The sequence below is a fragment of the Lolium perenne genome, chromosome 5 (assembly GCF_019359855.2).
Source record: "Lolium perenne isolate Kyuss_39 chromosome 5, Kyuss_2.0, whole genome shotgun sequence".
In the NCBI taxonomy this organism is placed as follows: domain Eukaryota; kingdom Viridiplantae; phylum Streptophyta; class Magnoliopsida; order Poales; family Poaceae; genus Lolium; species Lolium perenne.
In genome coordinates this window covers 42,191,121-42,217,520 of record NC_067248.2, presented here as the reverse complement: position 1 = coordinate 42,217,520, position 26,400 = coordinate 42,191,121, and the positions used below count along the sequence as shown (strand labels likewise).

Genomic DNA, 26,400 nt, shown 5'->3' with positions numbered 1-26,400 from the left:
ACTCGCAACAACTCTGTCAAGTTCCTCAAGGTGTAGTGGTCGCACCATTCCGATAAAGAAGCAACTTGGGAGCGGGAAGATCAACTCCGTTCCGAGTACCCGGCCTTTTTCTCTTCTTCCTGAGAATCTCGGGGCGCGATTCCTTCAAGGGGGGCGTTTGTAACATCCCAAGAGTAATACATAGATCCTTTTTACCTTTTCTTGCATTTTTGTCATACCATCATGTTGCATTCATACATATCACCACTTTTGGCTTTTATAAAATTGCATTTGGTTTTGGTTTTCTTTTTGTTGCTTGATGTTTCTCTCTATCTCTCTCTTGGCTCATCCCCTCCTCTTGTGATGTTCCAAGAAAAGCACAAGCCTAAACCTATCCCTCTACTTGATCTAAATTCAAATAGGTCATGCCAAAATTTTCTATTATATGGTTGCTATAAACCTCCCTCTCTTTCTATTTTGCAATGCTAATAAGATGTTCTTGAGTTGGATTTCTTCCTTCTCAAATGGTTGAGCCCATTAAGGTTTGCCAAATATTTGAATAACACATATTTTCATCTCTCTTTATTTTCTCTATGGCTCCCTCTCACTTTCTCTCTTTTATTTCTCAAGCCTACCATGTTGGTATCCCATGCTTGAGTTCTTCCCTGATTTCATTTCCAATTCTTCTCTTCTCAAAATATCAGAAAGTTATCTGAAAGGAGGAAGAAATAAAAACAGGGAACTAAAAGGAAATAAAAGAAAACCTAAGACTAACCCTTTTCTCTCCTCTCACTCGGCAGCCCAACCCAGCCACAGCAGCCCACATCCCTTCTCTTTTTCCCTCTTCCACCGAAGCCCCAGCTCTGGCCCAAACCCATCCAGACCAAAGAGGTAACGAGGACCCCTCGTCCTTCCCTTTACACGTCGACGAGAGCTCCATATCAGGCCATGGAAGCTCCCTGTACGCCATGCAACCTCTTCCTTTCATCCTCTGGCCACCCCTTCCTGTATAAAAGCAGCACAGCGGCAACTCTAGCCAACCCTAACCCGGCCATCCTCCTCCGTCGAGCGCCGCCACCCTGTTCTCCTCTGCAAGAAAACTCCACCGAGAGAAAACCACCGCCGCCGTCTACCTTCCACCGCCGATGCCATGGCCGTCGTGGATCCAACCTGAGCCGTGGAAAAGAACCACCTCGGTCTCCTCACCGTCTTGGACTACTTCACGGAACCTGGATCACCAAGATCTGCTCGAGAACACCCACTTCCTCAACTACTGCCTCGGCCTAAATAAAATTTGCATTTGAAACTAAATGTTATGTGAGGGTGTCTATCTTTTCTTGCTATATTTGAACACCCCACTTAATTTTGATATACATGAAACCTTGCACATATCATCTTGCCATGCCATCATGCATCATATTGCGCATTGCATTTCCTTGTATTGATTTGTGCTATTACTTTCTTGTATGTGCTATTTGCGTCTTCTCGAGTAGACACCGACGCAGAGCAGTACGAGCAGGAGTTTGAGCACCCCCAGGAGGATCGTGTCTGTGCTTCTACCTCTGATCTGACAGGCGAGCCCACCCCTTCACCTATTTTACATTTTACATGCTCTTTTGATCTATTGCTATCCCTATGTTGCGATTCTGTTGTGTCACGTGTCCTATCCACCTGTTACCTATATCTCCGAGATACACCTCCTCGCCCTACCTATTGTTTGTTGTTTGCCAGCTTTGCGAGTCGTAGGCGAGTTTAGGGTTTTTGTTGATATCTCGAAATGTTTGGGATATCTTGTTGGGATGTTGACACATATACTACCTTTTCGAAAATGAAGTGGATAACTTTTGCTACAACTAAAATTGCTAAGGGATAATAATATGCAGAGGCATCGCTGAGCCCCTTTGCGAAAGCATCGGATTTTTGTCTCGCTTGTGTCCCCTAGGACCCGAGTTCTTGTTATTTGTTTCTAAGACTAAGCGCTAACCACTCATGGGAGTATTTATCGGGACCCCCCATCACCCATTACCATTTCTCAAGTCTGTTGAAAAGGGGGCCTGTTATCACCAGAATTTGACCGAGTCAGAGGTGGGCCGCGATCAAGATGGGCTTGAAGAATATACATGGAAGGATATACGTGAATCGGCCTTATATGCAAAGTTTGGGCTAGTTTGCCCTTGTATCTGTAATATAGTAGGATACGTGTTGGTTAGTTAGAATTTGTCTCGTGCACGGTGGGGATTATTCCCACGTTAGAAAGTCTACGGACTATCAACAAATTGTCCACAGCATGGAAGAATGGCTCCTCCACCACCACCTCTCCCGGCGTCTCCCTAGGTGAATCGTCGGATCTCCGGTGATCTCTCCAAGCCTCTCCGATCAACTTGTGCAGCGTTGGATCCTTCCTAAGGTGATCCCTTCATGGCTCCCCCTCCTTCCCCCCTTGGCAGATGGAAGATCTCCTTTGAATCTCTCATCGAAGATGGTTCTCCCGTCTCTGGCTCTGGTTTTCTCCTTTTGTGGCCAAAGAACTGGTTGGCTCTTGTTAATCACAAGGATTCACCCTTGGTTGGCAAAACCCTTCGTGATGATGAAGTTTTTTACCCTGGATCTTCTATAAGATTTCCTTCCCATCTGGTTTTTGTGCAAGAATGTCTTGTTTCTCCACCGACTTTTTCTTCATTCAAAGAACCTACGCCTATTCGTTGGAGGGTCACTTACTCGGATAAAGGCAAAATGGATGCTAAAATCCCTATGGGTAAATCTGCCTTCCTTATTCTGAAACCTCATGCAAAAAGATTATTGCTGCTGGACTCAAAAGAGCAGGTGATCTCTGCTAGATTCTTGCACCAAGAGGAAAATATTATGATTGGAAATATTGTGGACTTCAAAGATCTATCTGTTTTGGTGGGAGAATGTATTGGTTCTTCTGTTTACGATCTTGAGAATATCTTGCGTGCATCTAGCACTGAGAAGTCAAATTGCACCAGAAGCTTTGTGGATGTAGTGAAATCAGTGAATCCTTCAAATGTCCTTTTGCCAGAAGCTCCTCTTGTCCGCTGGAAAGCCACGTGCTCCCATTTTCAGAATGGATCTTCATCATCACAAGCTTTTCTTTTGTTAAGGCCACAGGCTAAAAGGTTGGTTCTTTTGGATACGCAAGAAGAAGTTCTGGATGCTAGGTTTCTCTTGGAAAATGAGAAGATTCATACTGGTTTGATTTTAGATTTGAAATTTCATACTGTGGTTGTGGGTGAGCGTATTATCTCTGATTCCATTGATTTTGGGGTGCAAATGTTGAAGTCCACAAGCCCTAAGGAAAATCATCAGAAGGATATCTCTTCAGTGTTGCCCCACAAGAATCTTGCCTTGGATTTCTCAAGAGGATCTTCTTTTGAAGAAGCATGCAAAAGTAAGTTTGGTCATTCTGTTAATCTTATCAATCACTTTAGAAGACGAGGTTTTTTGCTTGTTGTCTCTTTTGGGAGAGCATGCTTTAAACTTGACAATCATACTGTGGCCATTGCTTTGCAATCTTGCTTTGGAGGTCTTGCTTCGTTGTACAAGGTCAAACTACTAAGAGATAGAACATTTCAATTTGTTGTGGCTTCATCGGCGATAGGGTTTGAAATTTACAACTTATCAAAGATTTCAACTCCTATGTTTGAATTATTCCTGAATCTTTGGGGACATGGTGGTCCTAATTGGATGGTTGAAGAAAAGAAATTTTACAAAGAATCAGAGTCAGAATGGCAAGTAGTACAAAGGAAAAAATCTGCTGCTTTTGGCACAAAACGTGTTTCTGTTTTTCATCGCATGCAGGCTCCCATTACTCCTGATTCATCCAATCACATTGATTCCCTTCCCATTTTGAATCCTCAAACGGTTACACCCTTTAATCACGTTGATGGAGATCACAGAGCATCAAATTTTTCCTCTCCCGCACGATTACCGGGCTTGATTCCCTTTTTCAAATTTCCAACTTTCAATGCCATTCCTTGGCCCAATGACAGTTACCTTACCTGGTTCAAGGCCCACGGGCCGTCCCCTTTAATCCAGGAGGTTTCCTCTTTTAGAGCCCTCTCGGTTTCCCTTTCTGGAAAAAATATCCTCCCAGGTTTTGTCGCTTCTGACTCCTCGCATTCGACACCCTCGTCTTCTCCGGAACCGCCTCTGTCAGAGACCGCCATTGTCGAGCAATCGGAAGCACGGCCATCGGCAATGGCCAACATTCCTATCGATCCAAGGCCGTTCATCCCCCACGGATATCAGATACAGAACATCGCCGGCCGTGTCGGAGTGAAGCGGGTGGTGGTTCCGCACCGCCCAAGGGAGCACGAGCAGTATGCCATTGCCACCATTGATCCTTTCCCTGAAGGTTTGGTCCCTTTCCAAAATGTTCGTGATGTTCTTCAAGAGTTCTTTACTGAGGTGGCTAGAGTTGGGTTCGTTAGTCTGCAATCTTGTCCGTTTGGGGCCGCCTATGTACAGTTCAGAAATGTTAGTGACAGAGACAGGCTCATTTCTTCGAGTCCCAATCAGTTTGGGGATGTCAATGTTTCTTTTGTTAGGCATGATGAGGGCATTAACTGGAGGGGGGTCACCTTTAACAGAGATGTTTGGTTACTTCTTGTTGGTCCCCCTCTAGATCACATGACTACTGAAGATCTCAATGCTTGCTTTGCTGACATTGGCTCTCTGTTGCTCTGGGAAAAAGATCCTAACCGAAAAGGAAGAGTTTTGGTTAAAGTTAGGGTCACTGATATTCTGGATATTCCCAAAAGTATTAGGATGACAGAAAGCTCAAGGCCAGATGCTGAATCTTGGACTTTTTCTGTTGAAGTTCTGCTAAACAACTTGCTGGGTGGTGGGCCTGCAGATGAAGATCCTCTACCTGATGAAGGAGTGGACCCCCACCCTTTACCTGGTCATGCTCTACCTGCACCTGTTTTTAATCCTGCACCAGTGGACCCTGTAGTGCAAGATAATCAAGAAGATGATGCTGGTTGGGGCCACTAGGCCATGGGGGTGGCTGAGAATTTGCCTCAACCAATGGAGGTTGAGGAACAGGCTCCTGTGCAACAGGAAGAAATGGTCCTGGATGATCAACATCAAGATCCTCCTCTCCTGGATACTGACAGTTTCATCAATGTTTCTTCTTCCAACTCTGAAGATACTGCTACTCATGATCCCCAGGGTGTTGGTTCTTCATCTGCTCCTATACAGCAAGGTCAACATGAGAATCCTCAACAGTCATCTGCTGCACCCACCTTGCCCTTAGGAGATGGTCTTCTTAATATCCTCCAAGCATACTCTGCTCATGATGATCTCATGGCTGATGATTCAGAAAATGGTTTGGTTGAGTCTTCATTACCAATTCCTTCTTCACAAGTACTGGAAGATGATTTGTTCTTGCCAGCAAATGTTAATGTGGTGCCCCCAAATGAAGCACATCTGCAGCTGACCCTTGGAAAAGTTCAGACTTATTTTACCTCAATTCCTGTAGAGCATGATCTGTCAACAAGGTTCTCTTCTGAAGGCATGGCTCTCTGGGAGAAATACTTTGCTCCTAATATGCTTGGTTCCTCAAATACACCCAATTGCTCAATGGTAGATATCCCTGTCAGTTGGTTCAATTTTATAACCTTAATGCTCTTAACACCTGAGAAATTTGATTGGACTAAGGGGTTTCTTTCCTCACAGCTCTGGGGAATTCTCAAGGAACCTTTACTCAAGGAAGATACTGTCAGGTTTGCTATTCCTGATCAGTGTGTCACCACAAAGGCACCCTCTTGTGTTTCTCTGTCTGAAATTGATGATTTACCTTTCCCTAGCTCTCTCTCTGAGGATGCTCTCATCACTCCAAAGAGGAAAAGAAGGGAAGGGAAAATACCTCTGGTTGAGTCTGAGGTAAGAAGGAGTCCCAGGCTTGTATTGTTAAATGATGGGTATAAAAATCATGTAAACTGCTCTGACAGACATTGTCTCACTTGTAATGCTGCCCCTCCTATTATCAACTCTAAAGTGGTTAAAAATCTGGCCATGTCCTTTTGTAAGGTGCCAGGAGAGACTGTTGAAAAAAGAATCCTGAAGAAGAGCAAGCTCCCTGTGGAAGAAAACAAGCATGCAGAACCTAAAGGAGTGATTGGAACCAGGAAGAGCAAGATTGCAACATCAGCTCCCCAGAACAAATCTACTGGGCAAGAAAAATCTGCTGGCTTTGTGCAGCAGACCAAGAAAAAAGCCCCCAAGTAGTCAAATATGCAGACAAACTTATGTAATTTTGCTTTTGTTGGGCTTGGTTTGTTACCAGTTTGGTTTGAACAGTTGTCTATCAGTGGTTGTGTCAGCATGCTTTTGGGCTCTGAGAACTATTTGAGCAAGTTTGTTGCTAGAGATGTTATGACACCCTTTTTATGTACTTGGTGCCTAGAGTACTTCTTTACTCTGGGCTTGCTCTTGATCAACCAATATGTTATATATGGATAATTACAAATCATGGAAAATTATGAACTGGAATCTGAGGGGTATTAACTCAGATAAAAAATGGGTGGCACTTTCTAGTAAAATTGAAGAATCTGGATGCGATATTATCTGCCTTCAAGAAACAAAAAGAGAGTCCTTTGACTTAGCTTATATCAAAAAATTCTGCCCAAAGAAATTTAACAAGTTTGAATTTGTGCCTTCTGTGGGAGCATCTGGAGGTTTGATCATCATTTGGAATGGTTCTCTTTTCACAGGAGAAATGGCTTTTCAAAATGACTTCTCTCTCTCAGTGAACTTTAAATGTAATCTGTCCAATGATTCCTGGATCCTTACAAATATTTATGGGCCATGTCAACCTGAGAGGAAATCTTTATTCATTGACTGGTTTGCCAATATAGATATGCCTCAAGATACTGATTGGATAATAATGGGAGACTTTAACTTCATAAGGAGTCCTTCAGACAGAAACAAACCTGGAGGGGATTTAAATGATATGCTACTTTTTAATGAGGCAATTAGTAATTTGGGCATAGTAGAATTACCTCTAAAGGGGAGAAAATTTACTTGGAGCAACATGCAAAAAGATCCTCTCTTGGAGAAGCTTGATTGGTTCTTTACTTCTGCATCTTGGACTGTCTCCTACCCTGCAACATTTGCTTACCCCCTTGTAAAACCTACCTCAGATCATGTGCCTTGTGTTGTTGTGTTCAATACAAAAATCCCAAAAGCAAAAGTCTTCAGAATTGAAAATCACTGGTTGCAGCATAGTGACTTTAAACAGATTGTTCAAACTGCTTGGAATATTCCAGTAGGTCACATAGATAGTGCTAAAAGCATCAATGCCAAGTTCAAAAACCTGAGAAGAAGCTTGAAGTTATGGGCAAAAAGTCTCCCTTGTTTGAAGAATTTGATCACAAAAGTTAATGAAGTCATATCCTTGGTGGACTTCATAGAGGAGTATAGAACTTTGACAGTTTATGAATGGGATTTGAGGGACACGCTCAAAGCACATCTTATCACTTTGTTACAGAATCAAAAATCCTATTGGCAGCAAAGAGGGAAAATTAAGTGGGTTAAGCTAGGGGATGCAAACACCAGGTTCTTCCATTCTAAAGCAACTATTAACTACAGACATAATTACATTGCCATGTTGCAAAATTCAGATCAAGCTGAAGTTTTTGATCATGATGGAAAGGCTGCTATTTTGTGGCATGCTTTTAAGGAGAGAATGGGCAAAACAGATAACCCTTTCATGGAGTTCAATCTAGATACAATCATCAACTCAAATGTTACTGAAGAAATGAATGCTACTCTGCAAGCACCCTTTTCTGACAAGGAGATTGAAGAAGTTGTCAAGCATCTGCCAAATGAAAAATCCCCAGGACCTGATGGTTTTAACAATGAGTTTGTCAAAAACTGTTGGGACATTTTTGCTCCAGACTTTAAGAAGTTGATATATGATTTTCATGAGGGGACAATTGCCTTGGAAAGTATAAACTCTTCATATATCACCCTTATTCCAAAATCAGATAATCCCTCCACCTCTGGTGATTTCAGGCCCATTTCTCTGCTGAACTGTGTGCTCAAGATCATAACAAAGTTACTAGCTAATAGACTACAAGGCATCATTCTATCTTTAGTGCATAAAAACCAATATGGGTTCCTTAAGAAAAGATCTATTCAAGATTGCCTTGGATGGGCATTTGAGTACCTTTTTCAATGCCACCAATCAAAAGAAGAAATTTTGATTCTGAAGCTTGACTTTGAGAAAGCCTTTGATATGATTGAACATTCTACAATTATTCACATTCTAAAGGCAAAAGGGTTTGGTGACAAATGGATAAAATGGATCACTATGATCTTAAGTTCTGGAACTTCCTCTGTCCTGTTGAATGGAGTCCCTGGGAAAAAATTTTACTGTAAAAGAGGAGTAAGACAAGGGGATCCATTATCACCTTTGATTTTTGTGTTGGCTGCAGATTTCTTACAATCCATACTGAACAAAGCTATGAATCAAAATCTCATTGCAAAACCTATACCATGCCCTTCATGCCCAGACTTTCCAGTTATCCAATATGCAGATGATACTCTCCTCATCATGAAGGCAGATGCAAATCAGTTGATTTGTCTTAAGGCCATTCTTCACTCATTTGCTGCTTCCACTGGACTCAAAGTGAATTACAAGAAATCAAATCTGATGCCAATTAACATGACACCTGAAAGACTTGCACATTTTGCTGCCACTTTGAACTGCCAAGTTGGATCTCTTCCTTTCACTTACTTGGGACTCCCCCTTGGCATCACAAAGCCTTCCCTTGAATACTTCCTTCCAATGGTCCAAAGAGTGCAATCAAGGCTAGGTGGTATTGCAGATTTCTTGAATTATGGAGGGAAACTACAGTTGGTAAAATCTGTTCTAGCTTCTCTACCAGTTTTCTTTATGTGCTGTTTGGATGTTCCTGTCACAATCAAGGATCAGGTCATTAAGTACATGAGGCATTGCTTATGGAGAAAGAAAACATCAGATGTGCAAGCAAAAGGGAGTGCTCTGGTTTCATGGAAAAAAATCTGTCGACCAAAAGAACAAGGAGGTCTGGGAGTTCTTAACCTGGATGTTCAAAATAAAACTCTGCTTCTCAAGAATTTGCATAAATTCTATAATAATCTAGACATTCCTTGGGTGAATCTAATAAGAGATACATATTATGATGAAGACAGGCCACCAGGAATTAAAATGGAAGGTTCTTTCTGGTGGAAGGCACACTTGAAGCTACTAGATTCCTATAAAGCTCTGGCAAGATGCAATGTGGGTAATGGGAAAACTGCTTTATTTTGGACTGATCTTTGGAGTGATAATTGCTTGCACCTGAAATTCCCACATCTTATCTCCTTTGCTAAAAAAACTGACATATCTGTGGGCAAAGTCATGCAAATGGAGTTCCTTCAAGACATGTTTCATCTCCCTCTTTCACAACAAGCTTTTGAGGAGTTTGAACAATTAGAAATCTTATGTGAACCCACCCAATTCCAAGCACTTTCCCATCAAGCAGATTCATGGAGTTACATATGGGGGACAGATAAATTCTCTACCACCCAGGCATACAAATTTCTGATTGGTGTGCAACATGCTCCTAAATTCTTTTCTTGGATATGGGAATCTTCATGCCAGCCAAAACACAAATTTTTCTTCTGGTTACTGCTACATGATAGGCTAAACACAAGGAATTTGCTTAGGAGGAAAAATTGTCATTTACAAGCCTTTAATTGTGCAGTCCTTCAATGCAGTCAAGAAGAAACTTTAGTTCATCTCTTCTGGAGCTGTCCTTTTGCACAACAATGCTGGTCGTTCTTATGTCCTCAAATCTCAACCCAAAGCTCAATTCTGGAAGCCTTCTATGATATTAAAGAGAAGCTAAATCTGCCATTTGCGGTGGAGATAATCATGCTTGCTTCATGGTCCATTTGGATTATTCGAAATAGAAAGATCTTTGAAGGACAAGCACCATCTTTTATGGCCTGGAAGACTGTGCTTAAACAGGAGATTCAACTGCTTTCTTATAGAATGAAGAAGAAAAAGGAACCAGCGTTCAAATCTTGGCTTCAGTTTTTCATGACCTCTTAGCTTAGTCTTTTTGCTTTAGTCATAGTTTTCTTTCTTTCTTTCTTTCTTTCTTTCTTCTTTTTTTCTTTCTTTCTTTCTTATTCTTCTTTTTATTTTTTTGCACTTCTTGTGCCCATGTAACTCTTTTATAATATTAATAAAAATTGCAGTGGGGATTTTCCCTACTGTTTCACCCTCAAAAAAAAAATATGTATCTAGGGTTTATGAAATAAACAACAATCACGTTCACCACAAACCAATCTAGGCGCATCGCCAACTCCCTTGTCTCGAGGGTTTCTTCCGGGTAAGCATCATGCTGCCTAGATCGCATCTTGCGATCTAGGCAGTACAAGTTTATTCGTTGTTCATGCGTTGCTCGTACTGAAGCCTTTTTGATGGCGAGCAACGTAGTTATCTTAGATGTGTTAGGGTTAGCATTGTTCTTCGTATCATATGCTATCGTCGTGCAACCCTTAGACATCTAGCCGCCCTTACGCCTATCTTAGGCGTAGGGGCGGCACCCCGCTTGATCATTATTTAGTAGATCCGATCCGTTATGGTTGCTCCTTGTTCTTCAAGGATTAGTTTAATATCTGCATAGTTAGGCCTTACAAAGGGTTGGAGGATCCAGCGGCACGTAGGGTGTAGTTTGCTAGCCCTAGACAGGATGTTCCGAGGATCAACCTCGTGTTGGTTTTTAGGCCCTGTCTAGGATCGGCTTACGATCACCGTGCGCGGCCGCGAGGCCCAGTCACGAGTAGGACGTTCCGATTATGCGGTGAAAACCCTAAATCGTCGTAGATCGTTTTAGCTTTATCTTGATCAAGCAGGACCACCATATATTCGTACACCTCGTACGAATCATGGGTGGATCGGCTCTTTGAGCCGATTCACAGGACAACCTGAGAGCCGATCGAGGCTCGTATTTAATGTTTACGTGTATGCCATGCAGGAAACTAAGCGAGGCATCTGCATCACCTTCCTGACCAGGTATAGGTCAGGTGGCACGCCCTTGCACCAGCATCGGACGTGCGTGCCGGAGTCTTTGCGGGCCGTCGCTCGGAGGGACCAGGGCCAGCCGCAGCCCTAAGTTGCTCCCGGCTCTCCTGTGTTGCCCGTCGTTGCTCGCCGGTGGGTTTCTGACCGCAACACATTCTGGCACGCCCGGTGGGACCATCTTCGACATCAACCGCATCGCCATCTACATCTGAGATGGCGGACGGCACCCCAGTCACGTACGAGGATTTGACCGAGGAGCTCAAGAAGAAGTATGACGAGGTCAAAGCGATCCTCGAAGCCGACCTCATTGGCTCTTTTCACAGAACCCGTTCACATGGCATCAGGTGGAAAGGGTTCTCACCTGAAGGCGCGCTCGATGGAGTGGACCTATTCGCCCCGTCCGAAGAACGCACCAGGTCCCTGCGTCAGGAGATAAACTTCATGGTAGCTCATTCGCTACACCGCCACTCTGAGAACCTGGTGAACACTTTGGAGCGTGTCGCTCTTCGGGTGATCCAGGAAATCATGAGGCACCAGTACTCTCCGTCAGGACCAGCTCTTGGGACATACCAAGGAGAGATGCCACTCCAGTCCCGTCCACCGCTGCCGTTCGCGTTGGCAGCACCAGAAGTGCCGAATTCACCGGCATACGTTGTCTACAAGATCGGTGGTGACCCTAGTGACTACCAGTTCTTGTACGAGGCGCCTAAGGAGATCCCTCACGGATACACGTGCACATACATGCCAGACTGCGGTAACTGGGTGCTCACAAACCAGACCGCGACAGCAGGGACTTCTGGAAAAGCAGGAGGAACTTCGGCAACAGATCTTGAGAAGCAGACGTGGCTAGCTAAATATGCCACTCCGACAAACCTCCAGAGCTCAGCTCCTGCAGTTGGCTCAGAGCTGGAAAAGCAAGCATGGCTGGCTAAGTATGCCACTCCGGCGAATCTTCAGAGTTCGACTCCTGCAGCCAGCACCGCGGATCAAATCAGTACGATCCTGAGAGACCAGTTCGGCATGGTGCCGAAAAGGAGGACAATCGGCTATTCTAAGCCGTACCCCAATGAGTACGAGTTGATCCCGCTACCACCCAAATATCGGCTCCCTGATTTCTCCAAGTTCAATGGATCAGATGGTTCCAGATCCATCGAGCATGTGAGCCGATATTTGGCACAGCTGGGCACGATCTCAGCAGCAGATGAGCTACGTGTGAGGTTCTTCGCACAGTCCCTCACAGGATCGGCTTTCGGGTGGTACACATCGCTGCCACCAGACTCAATCCGGACGTGGAAGCAGCTGGAAGAGCAGTTCCACATGCAGTATCACTCAGAGGCTTCCGAGGCCGGCATTGCCGATCTAGCACAAGTACGTCAGAAGCGTGGAGAAACTGTGGTAGAATACGTCCAGCGCTTCAGAAATCTTAGGAACCGATGTTATTCGGCTCGTGTGACTGAAAAGGAAGCAGTCGAGTTGGCAGTGGTGGGCCTTGCATCACCAATCAAGGATATGGCCTCCCAAGCAGACTACCCTTCACTGGCGCACATGGTTCAGAAACTGTCGTTATATGAACAGCGCCACCCGGACCTGTACCAGGACAAATTCAAGCGTGCGGTAGTCCTGGTTGAGGCAGATGAAGACGAAGGCTCTGCGGGAGATCAAGAAGTAGCAGTGGCTGAATGGACTCGGGGGCAACCCCAGTGTCCTGCAAATGGGTTAAGCCACTAGGTCCGCCCAGAGGGTTTGATTTTGACGTAACTAAAACTGAGCAAATCTTCGACCTCTTACTCAAGGAGAAGCAGTTAAAGTTACCCGAAGGCCTCAAGATCCCCACGGTACAGGAGCTGAACGGAAAGCCATACTGCAAATGGCATAACTCGTTCTCCCATACCACCAACGACTGCAGGGTGTGGCGTCAGCAGATCCAAATGGCGATAGAACAAGGACGTCTAATTTTCAACCAGTACGCCATGAAGGTCGACACCCACCCCTTCCCCGCCGTTAACATGGTGGAGTGCACTTACCCTGAAGGGTGCCAGCCAGGATTCTCATTCAACATCAACATGGTAGGACCTGGACACCACTCTGGTAAGGACGGAGACGAGGGCAGCTGCTCTCGTAGCAAGGACACAGAGGAGGCCGCTCCACGCGATCGGCTCCGTCATGATGGCAAGCGCTACATCACAGAGGGAGAAGTGAAGAATGTAAGATATCAGCGACCTCTCTCCGATCACCTCCTCAACAAGTACGTGAGTCAATATAGCCAATGCCGACGATCCAGCGACGATGATGATAGAGACCGTCTGGCTAGGGACGCCAGGAGACATCGTCGGCATGATCGCGATGAGGAGGAGTACGAGCGCCGTGCCAAGGAAGAATCGAGGGAGCGAGACGACGAGGATAGGCACTGGGACTTCCCCTTCTTCAGACACTGCTGGGATTCAGGAATGAGCCGATTGCCTACAATCGGCGACTGCCCAGAATGTAGACAGAAGAAGAAGGATGCAGCTAACGTGTCCGTGTTCAAACGTCTAGGGCCTCTCCCACCTCGGAGCAAGCACGCTGAGTCCCCTCGGGTGGAAGATCTCGAGGATTTGGAAGACGATGATGAAGAAGAAGAAGACAGGTACCACCGGCCAAGGTGGTGCCCTGATGGACTCAGCCGTTCCCAAAAGCGTAGGGTTCAGCGACTGCGCGGCTTGGAGGAAGCCGAAAGGTTATACCTGCACACGCTAAGGAAGGCGCGGCCTGATCTGGCCACGAAGATCCAGCGAACCCTGGATGAAGAGGGTCGACCACAAAAAATGGAGTGGCGCCCCAAGCAAAAGAAAGCCGATGATGAGACATCGGCTGGCACAAACATGGTGTTTATCCTTCCGACGGAGTTTAGCGCTCCAGGCTTAGACGAGGCACCTGTAGCACAACTTGACTGCGGCCCACGGCCGGTTATCTTTGAGAAGCCACGAGAAAGAAGCTACAGACATCTGAAGGCCCTGTACTTGCGAGGTTATATCGATGGGAGGCCTGTCAACAAGATGCTGGTGGACACCGGAGCGGCAATCAACATTATGCCATACTCTATGCTACGTCGGTTGGGACGCTCTAGCTCGGATCTGATCAAGACCAACGTGACATTGAGCGATTTCAACGGCCAAGCGTCTGACGCACAAGGTGTTCTGAACGTGGATCTGACCGTAGGAAGGAAAACCATCCCTACGACGTTCTTCATCGTCGATAGCAAGAGCACTTATGCTGTTCTGCTAGGAAGAGATTGGATCCACGCCAACTGTTGCATTCCCTCCACGATGCACCAATGCATAATACAGTGGGATGGAGATGAGGTAGAGGTCGTCCAGGCCGATGACTCAGCCGAGATTTCAACGGCTGGCATGAACGCTTGGGAAACAGCAGGCCAAGAGCCACTCTCAGGTATCAATTTGGACGACTGCGAGCACATCGACGTGACGAAGAACGGGGTTAGGCTGGTCCTATCCACCGGCCTGACCGTGTAGCAAGAACCAACCTACGGACAAACGTGGCGAGGCCGATCCTTGGGATCAGCCCCAAAGATATATGGAGGGACATTGCAAAACCTTCATTGAGCGCTTCGATCAATATGGAGGCCGATTCCAGCAATCGGCCAAAATTATCCTCACCACATGATCTGCTTGTGTTCAACATCGATCTACTGGGCAGCGGTTTTACGCCGGCTGATGAGTTAGGAAAAATCAACATTGGTCCTACCGGAGCCGACATGCAAATACAGTGCCTTGGCTAATTACAGAGCCGATATCTGCAGTTACCTGACAGATTCGGCTCGGGGGGCACCTAATCAGATGAACATGTGCAGATGAACATGTGTGTCAGATGAACATGTGCAGATGAACATGTGTGCAGTGAAATGTTGGGGGCCGATAGAAAAATTGGCCAGTAAAAAAAATTTCATGATATACAGCCGATGCAAGGACATCGACTTTAGAACTAAGAAACAAAGCCGATGCACAACCATCGACTCTAGTACAATTACACAGGATCTACCTGCTGCGTGTTCAAGACGCGGATTTTCACCAAGTCCAGTTCATCTGTGAGGCCCTCTATTTCCTCGAGGGGGCAAACAATGAGAGCTTCCTCAGCTGCAATGAGCCGATTACAGCAGTACTGTTAGAAGTCAGTTTTGGCATGCAAGGCGGCTTTTTGCTCGTTAAGCCGTTAGTGTTTCATCTACAATATCGGCTTTCAACGGAGGAAGAGGCAATCGATGGGGTCAAGAGCGACTGAATCGGCAGGGTGGCTGTCTCAGAATTACCTGAGTTCAAAGCCTTTTGTCTGATCTGTGCATCCTCACCAGTATTCTCGCCTTGGCTGAGGCTCGGGGGGCAGCTGGCCCGGTAGATGCTCTGTTTTAGAAGCCAATTGGGGTGTCATCGGCTGATCCTTCATTGCAACCTTCTTCAAAAATGGTGAGTTCTTGCAGAAGAAGATCATTGGACCTGGTGGGAGGAATTTAAAGGCTCTCTTGAAGACTCCACATTATCCACCAGATCTCAAAGTCATCAGTTGAAGAATTGAAGGATGGATTGTAAAGGACCGATGCGTTGCTATCGGCTCATTAAGCATTGGCTAAGGGGACAAATCGGCAAAATCAGTATGAGGAGAAATCGGCTAAATTAGCTCAAGGGAAATCGGCAAAATCAAATTGGGGGAAGTTCTTCATTGATAAGCAGGATTTCTTACATAAGGAGCTGATTGCTCTCAAAAGGAAGTACTAGGGGATACATTGCCCCATCTACTACTACTGATCCTATGCTAAAAGTCCTATCTATGGGCCGTCGCTGCCCTCGTCGTTGCCATCGTCGCCGCTGTCGGCGCTACTCCCGGCGGGCTCGTCGTCGCTGCTCCAGCGGCCGCCGGCCGGGCCTTCGTTGTCCTCGTCCTCCTCGTCAGCGTCGTCGTCGCTGTCGAAGTCGCTGAGGTTCCCCGGCCAGGGGCAGAAGCGCTTGGCCGGCGGTTCGTCGGAGGAGGTGTCATCCTCCTCCTCCTCCTTCTCCTCCTCCTCCTCCTCCTCGGGGGAGGTGAAGTCGTCGCAGGAGAAGCGATCGTCATCGCTCTCCTCCTCCGTTTCCCCATCGGCGAGGAAGCGGAGGTCACTTTCCCCGTCAGTCGAGGACTTGTCGTCCTCGGACCAGACGGAGAAGTCATGGCTAGACTCCTCCCCGGCTTCGATGGCGCGGCGGATGTTGGCCGCGTGGGCCTCCTCCGGGTTCCACTCCGGCGTCGGCTCGCGGGAAGAGGAGGACTGGGTGGAAAGATCCGATGAAGCAGAGGAGGAAGAAGACATGGTGGCACAGGAGGGCTTTTGGGAGTGCTAATGCGAAGGGGATGAGGAAGCAAACTGTTTGGAGCGGTTAAATAAAAGGGGATATAGTGGAAATTCAATGCCATAGCAGTTTCCGAGGAAGTAGTGCCCAACGAAAAGAAAAAAAAAATTTGCTAGGACACGCGGAAGTGGAAGAGGCAAAGCATCATGATGAAGGATACTGCGACGGTTCTGCCACGACATGACCCGACGAAGAAAAACAGAGTGATTTTGGAATTATCAATTCCAAAACCAGGGGGGCATGTGTTATCACCAGAATTTGACCGAGTCAGAGGTGGGCCGCGATCAAGATGGGCTTGAAGAATATACATGGAAGGATATACGTGAATCGGCCTTATATGCAAAGTTTGGGCTAGTTTGCCCTTGTATCTGTAATATAGTAGGATACGTGTTGGTTAGTTAGAATTTGTCTCGTGCACGGTGGGGATTATTCCCACGTTAGAAAGTCTACGGACTATAAATATGTATCTAGGGTTTATGAAATAAACAACAATCACGTTCACCACAAACCAATCTAGGCGCATCGCCAACTCCCTTGTCTCGAGGGTTTCTTCCGGGTAAGCATCATGCTGCCTAGATCGCATCTTGCGATCTAGGTAGTACAAGTTTATTCGTTGTTCATGCGTTGCTCGTACTGAAGCCTTTTTGATGGCGAGCAACGTAGTTATCTTAGATGTGTTAGGGTTAGCATTGTTCTTCGTATCATATGCTATCGTCGTGCAACCCTTAGACATCTAGCCGCCCTTACGCCTATCTTAGGCGTAGGGGCGGCACCCCGCTTGATCATTATTTAGTAGATTCGATCCGTTATGGTTGCTCCTTGTTCTTCAAGGATTAGTTTAATATCTGCATAGTTAGGCCTTACAAAGGGTTGGAGGATCCAGCGGCGCGTAGGGTGTAGTTTGCTAGCCCTAGACAGGATGTTCCGGTGATCAACCTCGTGTTGGTTTTTAGGCCCTGTCTAGGATCGGCTTACGATCACCGTGCGCGGCCGCGAGGCCCAGTCACGAGTAGGACGTTCCGATTATGCGGTGAAAACCCTAAATCGTCGTAGATCGTTTTAGCTTTATCTTGATCAAGCAGGACCACCATATATTCGTACACCTCGTACGAATCATGGGTGGATCGGCTCTTTGAGCCGATTCACAGGACAACCTGAGAGCCGATCGAGGCTCGTATTTAATGTTTACGTGTATGCCATGCAGGAAACTAAGCGAGGCATCTCCATCACCTTCCTGACCAGGTATAGGTCAGGTGGCACGCCCTTGCACCAGCATCGGACGTGCGTGCCGGAGTCTTTGCGGGCCATCGCTCGGAGGGACCAGGGCCAGCCGCAGCCCTAAGTTGCTCACGGCTCTCCTGTGTTGCCCGTCGTTGCTCGCCGGTGGGTTTCTGACCGCAACAGGGCCACAACCTTGGTTTTATTTGCCTATGCCATGCTTTATTATTGTTGCCTTCGGGTGTTTACTTCCTGTTGCCTTTGGGTGTTTATATTTTGTACTGTACCCTGCGGGACGTTTAGCGAAGCGTGTGGTTTGCACGCCTAGCCGCCGACGCAAACCCTGAGTCCGCATCGGAGTACGGCCGAACTTCGTTTCGGGTAGCTTAGTCGGGTGGCCCCCCTAGGCATTCTTGTTGATCTGGGAACGGTCTTGTTGTGAGACTCCGCCGTAATTAAGCGGGTTCGAGCATGCGTGTATGGTAACATTGGTGCACCCCCGCAGGGTTAAATCTTATCGATAAGCCGTGTCCGCGGTTATGGACGACTTGGAGCTGTTTAACTCGATCATAGAACAACTTACACCTAAAGTTGTCGCTAATAACTTGCTAATTACTTGCGTAGTAAGTTAACCCTATTATAATGGAATGATATAAAATTGTCAACTGTGTGAGTGCCTTGTTAGTACCTCTTGGCTAAGGGGGATCGCACTGGCTGGGTTGTTGTTTGCAGAGTATAGAACTGCTAGATTATGCGCTCTCTCACCTTCTCTATTAGACGGAAGTTGTAGCGTGTCTATATTAGTTAGTGCTTTGCTGCCGCTAAACTCCACATATAGCCGGGCGAAGTTTACACCGCCCACCAGCAAGCATAGCTGGTCTTGTCTCGCAAGTACGTGCCATTTGGTACTTACCCTCATTTTTCTCCCTCTTTTTTCGGAACCCGCTTTTCGACAAACAGGTACGACAGATGATGAGCAGTATGCAGGTGGCTACTTTGTCGAGTTCACGGACGACGACTTCGTTGCGTAGCAGGATCGTTCCTAAGGCAGCAGCTTGTGGCTTGTTGGTTATGGAAACACCGTTTGATTATTTTCAGGACTCTTAGTCCCATTTGGTTCTTGTCTGTACCTAGACTATTTGGCTATCTTATGTATGATGTAATGTTGGGACATGTGTTCTCTGAGTGTCATTTGGATCTTGCTCATTAGAGCGTTGCTATATATATGAACCTTATTTCCATCTTTTGTGTCATACATAGTCATGTTGTGATATTCAAGCTGTATTCTACCCTCGTATCATGTGCACAGTGTGTGTATGTGTGAAGTGCACAGGAAGGTGAAGCACTCAGGCTTGGAAAGCCTATCGTGAGCCTTTGAGGTGGCTGTTGTGTGCATGGGCGTGTCGAGCTGTTGCTTGGCCTACCCATATGCTTGGGAATGCGAGGCGACCTCACAGTCCTTTGTAGTGACCTCATGCACATAAACCCCTCTTACCTGCGCGCTCTGGGTTTTCCTACTCCTGGGGCTTACAAAAACCTTCTATTAAGAATCTATTGCTTTATGAGTTAACTCTTATGCAAGTCTTATTGATGCTTGTCTTGAAAGTACTATTCATGAAAAGTCTTTGCTATATGATTCAGTTGTTTAGTCATTATCTTTACCATTGCTTTGAATCACTTCATTCATCTCATATGCTTTACAATAGTATTGATCAAGATTATGATAGTAGCATTTCACTTCAGAAATTATCCTTGTTATCGTTTACCTACTCGAGGGCGAGTAGGAACTAAGCTTGGGGATGCTTGATACGTCTCAAACGTATCTATAATTTCTTATGTTCCATGCTAGTTTTATGACAATACTCACATGTTTTATATACACTTTATATCATTTTGATGCATTTTCCGGCACTAACCTATTAACAAGATGCCGAAGCGCCAGTTCCTGTTTTATGCTGTTTTTGGTTTCAGAAATTCTACACAGGAAATATTCTCAGAACTGGACGAAACAAAAGCCCACGGTCTTATTTTCCACGGAGCCTTCCAGAAGTCCGAAGAGGAGACGAAGAGGGGCGACGAGGCGGCCACACCATAGGGGGGCGCGGCCCCACCCCTGGCCGCGCCGCATTATGGGGTGGGCCCCTCGAGCGTCCCCTGACTCTGCCCCTTCGCCTATATAATCTCCCCGTCGCGAAAACCCTAGTACCGAGAGCCACGATACGAGAAAACATACTGAGATGCCGCCACCGTCAATCCCATCTCGGGGGATTCTGAAGATCGCCTCCGGCACCCTGCCGGAGAGGGGAATCATCACCGAAGGGCTCTACATCACCATGCCCGCCTCCGGACTGATGCGTGAGTAGTTCATCCTTGGACTATGGGTCCATAGCAGTAGCTAGATGGTTGTCTTCTCCTCTTGTGCTATCATGTTTAGATCTTGTGAGCTGCCTATCACGATCAGGATCATCTATTTGTAATGCTACATGTTGTGTTTGTTGGGATCCGATGAATATGGAATACTATGTCAAGTTGATTATTGATCTATCATATATGTGTTGTTTATGATCTTGCATGCTCTCCGTTGCTAGTAGAGGCTCTGGCCAAGTTGATAATTGTAACTCCAAGAGGGAGTATTTATGCTTGATAGTGGGTTCATGCCTCCATTGAATCTGGGATAGTGACAGAAAGTTCTAAGGTTATGGGTGTGTTATTGCCACTAGGGATAAAACATCAATGCTTTGTCTAAGGATATTTGTATTGTTTACATTACGCACAGTACTTAATGCAATTGTCTGTTGTTTGCAACTTAATACTGGAAGGGGTGCGGATGCTAACCCGAAGGTGGACTTTTTAGGAATAGATGCATGCTGGATAGCGGTCTATGTTCTTTGTCGTAATGCCCTAAGTAAATCTCATATTAGTCATCATGATATGTATGTGCATTGCTATGCCCTCTCTATTTGTCAATTGCCCAACTCTAATTTGTTCACCCAACATGCTATTTATCTTATTGGAGACACCACTAGTGAACTGTGGACCCCGGTCCATTCTTTTACATCTGAAATACAATCTACTGCAATCATTGTTCTCTGCTGTTCTTCGCCAACAAACATCATTCTCCACACCATACGTTTAATCCTTTGTTTACAGCAAGCCGGTGAGATTGACAACCTCACTGTTAAGTTGGGGCAAAGTATTTTGATTGTGTTGTGCAGGTTCGACGTTGGCTCCGGAATCCCTAGTGTTGCGCCGCACTACACTCCTCCACCAACAACCTTCACGTGGCCTTCATCTCCTACTGGTTCGATAACCTTGGTTTCTTACTGAGGGAAAACTTGCTGCTGTACGCATCACACCTTCCTCTTGGGGTTCCCAATGGACATGTGCTTTACCGTCACAAGCAAACATCAATACGGAAGGGATCCTTCGATTGCCTGAGCCGTTTGTCTCCGAATCAGCAAGGAAGTCGTCTTCGCCAATCGCAGAATCGACCATGTCGTCGTCAATTGATCTGTCGGCTGGTTTGACAGCGTCAACAAACTCTTACCCATCACCCGCCCCTCGGTCGATATCATCTGTGTCAATTGGATCCGATGACTCTGAGTCATCCGATATGACCTCATACTTAAACTGTGATACCAGGCATGGATTGGGATCAAGCGATACCCCGTTCGTCTGCAGTGCTGGATATTCGTCAGGAGAAGAAAGCATCGACAGCGCTGTTAGGACAACCACTTGGAGGATGGCGCACCACCAGATCTATGCTATCCTCAATGCAGGAAGCACGGGGAACGGAGGAGGAGAAGAAGGAGATCACACTCCACACGCCAACAGGCGACGCAACTCCGAGAATAGCGCCGGTAACGACGATAGAGATTACACTATCGCGGAGCAGCTCGAGACGCCATAACCAACAACACGCCACTTCCCGCCGGAACTTCGGTTGGAACTCTTAATGCATACCGGAGAATCTTGGAGAGGAATCGAGTACAGTTATCGAACGAGCAAGTGTTGCGGTCAGAAACCCACCGGCGAGCAGCGACGGGCAACACAGTAGAGCCGGGAACAACTTAGGGCTGCGGCTGGCCCTGGTCCCTCCGAGCGACGGCCCACAAAGATTCGGCACGCACGTCCGATGCTGGTGCAAGGGCGTGCCACCTGACCTATACCTGGTCAGGAAGGTGATGGATGATGCCTCGCTTAGTTTCCTGCATGGCATACACGTAAACATTAAATACGAGCCTCGATCGGCTCTCAGGTTGTCCTGTGAATCGGCTCAAAGAGCCGATCCACCCATGATTCGCACGAGGTGTACGAATATATGGTGGTCCTGCTTGATCAAAACAAAGCTAAAACGACCTACTACGATTTAGGGTTTTCACCGCATAATCGGAACATCCTACTCGTGATTGAGCCTCGCGGCCACGCACGGTGATCGTAAGCCGATCCTAGACAAGGCCTAAAAACCAACACGAAGTTGATCCCCGGAACATCCTGTCTAGGGCTAGCAAATTACACCCTACGTGCCGCTGGATCCTTCAACCCTTTGTAAGGCCTAACTATTGCAGATATTAAACTAATCCTTGAAGAACAAGGAGCAACCATAACGGATCGGATCTACTGAATAATGATCAAGCGGGGTGCCGCCCCTACACCTAAGATAGGTGTAAGGGCGGCTAGATGTCTAAGGGTTGCACGACGACAGCATATGATACGAAGAACAATGCTAACCCTAACACATCTAAGATAACTACGTTGCTCGCCATCAAAAAGGCTTCAGTACGAGCAACGCATGAACGACGAATAAACTTGTACTGCCTAGATCGCAAGATGCGATCTAGGCAGCATGATGCTTACCCGGAAGAAACCCTCGAGACAAGGGAGTTGGCGATGCGCCTAGATTGGTTTGTGGTGAACGTGATTGTTGTTTATTTCATAAACCCTAGATACATATTTATAGTCCGTAGACTTTCTAACGTGGGAATAATCCCAACCGTGCACGAGCCAAACTCTAACTAACCGACACGTATCCTACTATATTACAGATACACGGGCAAACTAGCCCAAACTTTGCATAACAGGCCGATTCACGTATTTCTTCCATGTATATCCTTCAAGTCCATCTTGATCGCGGCCCACCTCTGACTCGGTCAAATTCATGTGATAACACATGCCCCCCTGGTTTTGGAATTGATAATTCCAAAATCACTCTGCTTTTCTTCGTCGGGTCATGTCGTGGCAGAGCAGAACCGTCGCAGCATTCTTCATCATGATGCCCTGCCTTCTCAACTTCTCTGCGTGACTTGGCAGTTTTTTTTTTCCGTTGGGCACCACTTCCTCGAAAACTGCTATGGCATTGAATTTCCACTATATCCCCTTTTATTTAACCGCTTCAAACAGTTTGCTTCTTCATCCCCTTCGCATTAGCACTCCAAAAAGCCCTCCTGCGCCACCATGTCTTCCTCCTCCTCTGCCTCATCGGGTCTTTCCACCCAATCCTCCTCCTCTCGAGAGCCGACGCCGGAGTTGAACCCGGAGGAGGCCCACGCGGCGAACATCCGCCGCGCCATCGCAGCCGGGGAGGAATCCAGTCACGATTTCTCCGTCTGGTCTGAGGACGACAAGTCCTCAACCGACGGGGAAAGTGACCTCCACTTCCTCGCCGACGGGGAAACGGAGGAGGAGAGCGATGACGATCGCTTCTCCTGTGACGACTTCACCTCCCCCGAGGAGGAGGAGGAGGAGAAGGAGGAGGAGGACGACACCTCCTCCGACGAACCGCCGGCCAAACGCTTCTGTCCCTGGCTGGGGAACCTCAGCGACTTCGACAGCGACGACGACGATGCTGACGAGGAAGATGAGGACAACGAGGGCCCGGCCGGCGGCCGCTGGAGCAGCGACGACGAGCCCGCCGGGAGCAGCGCCGACAGCGGCGACGACGAGGATGACGATGAGGGCAGCGACGGCCCGTAGATAGGACCCTTAGCATAGGATCAGTAGTAGTAGATGGGGCAATGTATCCCCTAGTACTTCCTTTTGAGAGTAATCAGCTCTTTTTGTAAGAAATCTTGCTTATCAATGAAGAATTTCCCCCAATTTGATTTTGCCGATTCCCTTCGAGCTAATTTAGCCGATCTCCCTTCATACTGATTCTGCCGATTTATCCCCTTAGCCAATGCTTAATGAGCCGATAGCAACGCATCGGTCCTTCACAAACCATCCTTCAATTCAACTGATGACTTTGAGATCTGTGGATAATGTGGAGTCTTCAAGAGAGCCCTTAAATTCCTCCCACCAGGTCCAGTGATCTTCTTCTGCCAGACTTCACCATTTTTTGAAGAAATTTGCGACGAAGGATCAGCCGATGACGCCCCAATCGGCTTTCAAAACAGAGCATCTACCAGGCCAGCTGCCCCCCGAGCATAGTTTTAAAAACCGGACCGGTGATCGAACCGGTGAGGTTATCGGTTCAGGTTTTCACTGGTTGGAGCACTGGTTCACCGGTTCACTGTCCGGTTTTTTAGATAGAAAGTAATATACTTTTACATACAAATCATGCATTAATTAAATAATTATTTGTTTAAAACAATTTAGAATTGCAATTTTCCATAATAATCCACATAATGATATAAAAGAGTAGTGAGCTGCTGACCAACAACTTGTTAACTTTTGCCGTGTCCAAGACTAACATCCTACCAGGCGTCCAACTAAAAACTACAACACCCAATTATATGCATTTTTCCAACTTCCCCACGCTGCCTATATACATATACGAAGTTTGCATGCGATGGAAGCCGGCAGAATGCACATACATATGCTGTAATGTTGAACTTTCTTATAGATCATATAGAAAAGAAGTATATATCTACTTATAACATCAAGTAACACCAGCCCAGCTGGTCAGCGACAGCTATCCCTCTGTATTTGGAAGTGAGGTGTTGTTGGGTTCGAATCCTATTGCGTGCAAATAAATTTTTACAACACTCAGCTAATTGAATCAGTCGAACCAGATTTCCGGTTTAGTGCGTGAACCCGGCGGTTGGACCACGGTTTAGCCGGTTTATTCGGGCCCACCAGCGCATGCGGTCCAGTGCGCTTAAAAAACCGATAGAGGCATTGGTTCCGGTTTTTTCTGGTTGGACCGCCGGTTCGGTCCGGTTTTTAAAACTATGCCCCCGAGCCTTAGTCAAGGCGAGAATAACGGTGAGGATGCACAGATCAGACAAAGAGCTTTGAACTCAGGTAATTCTGAGACAGCCACCATGCAGAGTCAGCCAAACTTGCCCCCATTGACCACCTTTCTTCCGCTGAAAGCCGATGTTGCAGACGAAACACCAGCAGCTTAATGAGAAAGAGGCTGCCTTGCATGCCAAAACTGATGCTTCTGACAGTACCGCTGAATTGGCGCAAAATCGGCTCCTTGCAACTGAGGCAGCTCTCTTTGTTCACCCCCTCACGGAGGCAGAAGGCCTTGAAGCTGAACTGAAAACCGTCTTGGCGAAAATCCGCGTTTTGAACACGCAGCTGGTAGATCTTGCGTAACTGTACTAGAGTCGATGGCTGTGCATCGGCTTTGTTTCTTAGCTCTAAAGTCGATGTCCGTGCATCGGCTATATATCGTGATGATGATTCTTTTTTTTACTGGCCGATTTTTCTATCGGCCCCCAGTATTTCACTGCACATGTATCGCACATGTTCATCTGATTAGGTGCCCCCCGAGCCGAATCTGTCAGGTAACTGCAGATATCGGCTCTGTAGTTAGCCAAGATATTGTTTTTGCACGTCGGCTTCGGTAGAACAAATGTTGATTTTCATCAGTCGACGTGAAACCGCTGCCCATCAGATCGACGTTGAACACAGGCAGAACGTATGGTGAGGATAATTTTGGTCGATTGCTGGAATCGGCCTCCATGTTGATGGAAGCGCTCAATGAAGGTTTTGCAATGTCCCTCCATAGATCTTTGGGGCCGACCCCAAGGATCGGCCTCGCCACGTTTGTCCATAGGCTCGTTCTTGCTACATGGTCAGGCCGGTAGATAAGACCAGCCTAACCCCATCCTTTGTCACATCGATGCGCTCGCAGTCGTCCAAATTGATGCCTGAGAGTGGCTCTTGGCCTGCTGTTTCCCAAGCGTTCATGCCAGCCATTGAAATCTCGGCAGAGTCATCGGCCTGGACGATCTCTACCTCATCTCCATCCCACTGTATTACGCATTGGTGCATTGTGGATGGAATGCAACAGTTGGCGTGGATCCAATCTCTTCCCAGCAGGACAGCATAGGTGCTCTTGCTATCAACAATAAAGAACGTCGTAGGGATGGTTTTCCTTCCTACGGTCAGATCCACGTCCAGAACACCTTGTGCGTCAGACGCTTGGCCATTGAAATCGCTCAATGTCACGTTGGTCTTGTTCAGATCCGAGCTAGAGCGTCCCAACCGACGTAGCATGGAGTATGGCATAATGTTGACTGCCGCTCCGGTGTCCACCAGCATCTTGTTGACAGGCCTCCCATCGATATAACCTCGCAAGTACAGGGCCTTCAGATGTCTGTAGCTTCTTTCTCGTGGCTTCTCAAAGATAACTGGCCGTGGGCCGCAGTCAAGTTGTGCCACAGGTGCTTCGTCTAATCCTGGAGCACTAAACTCCGTCGGAAGGATGAACACCATGTTCGTGCCAGCCGATGTTTCATCATCGGCTTTCCTTTGCTTGGGGCGCCACTCCATTTTTTGTGGTCGACCCTC

At 46.9% G+C, this 26,400-nt stretch overlaps 1 long non-coding RNA gene across 1 annotated transcript; it reads left to right on the top strand.

The window, feature by feature from the left end:
• Positions 1-1,476: 1,476 nt before the first annotated feature.
• Positions 1,477-18,936, top strand: LOC139831244 (uncharacterized). The gene is made up of 2 exons (XR_011745920.1): positions 1,477-1,553; positions 18,619-18,936. It is a non-coding gene; the product is annotated as an uncharacterized lncRNA (long non-coding RNA).
• The last annotated feature ends 7,464 nt before the right edge of the window (positions 18,937-26,400 follow it).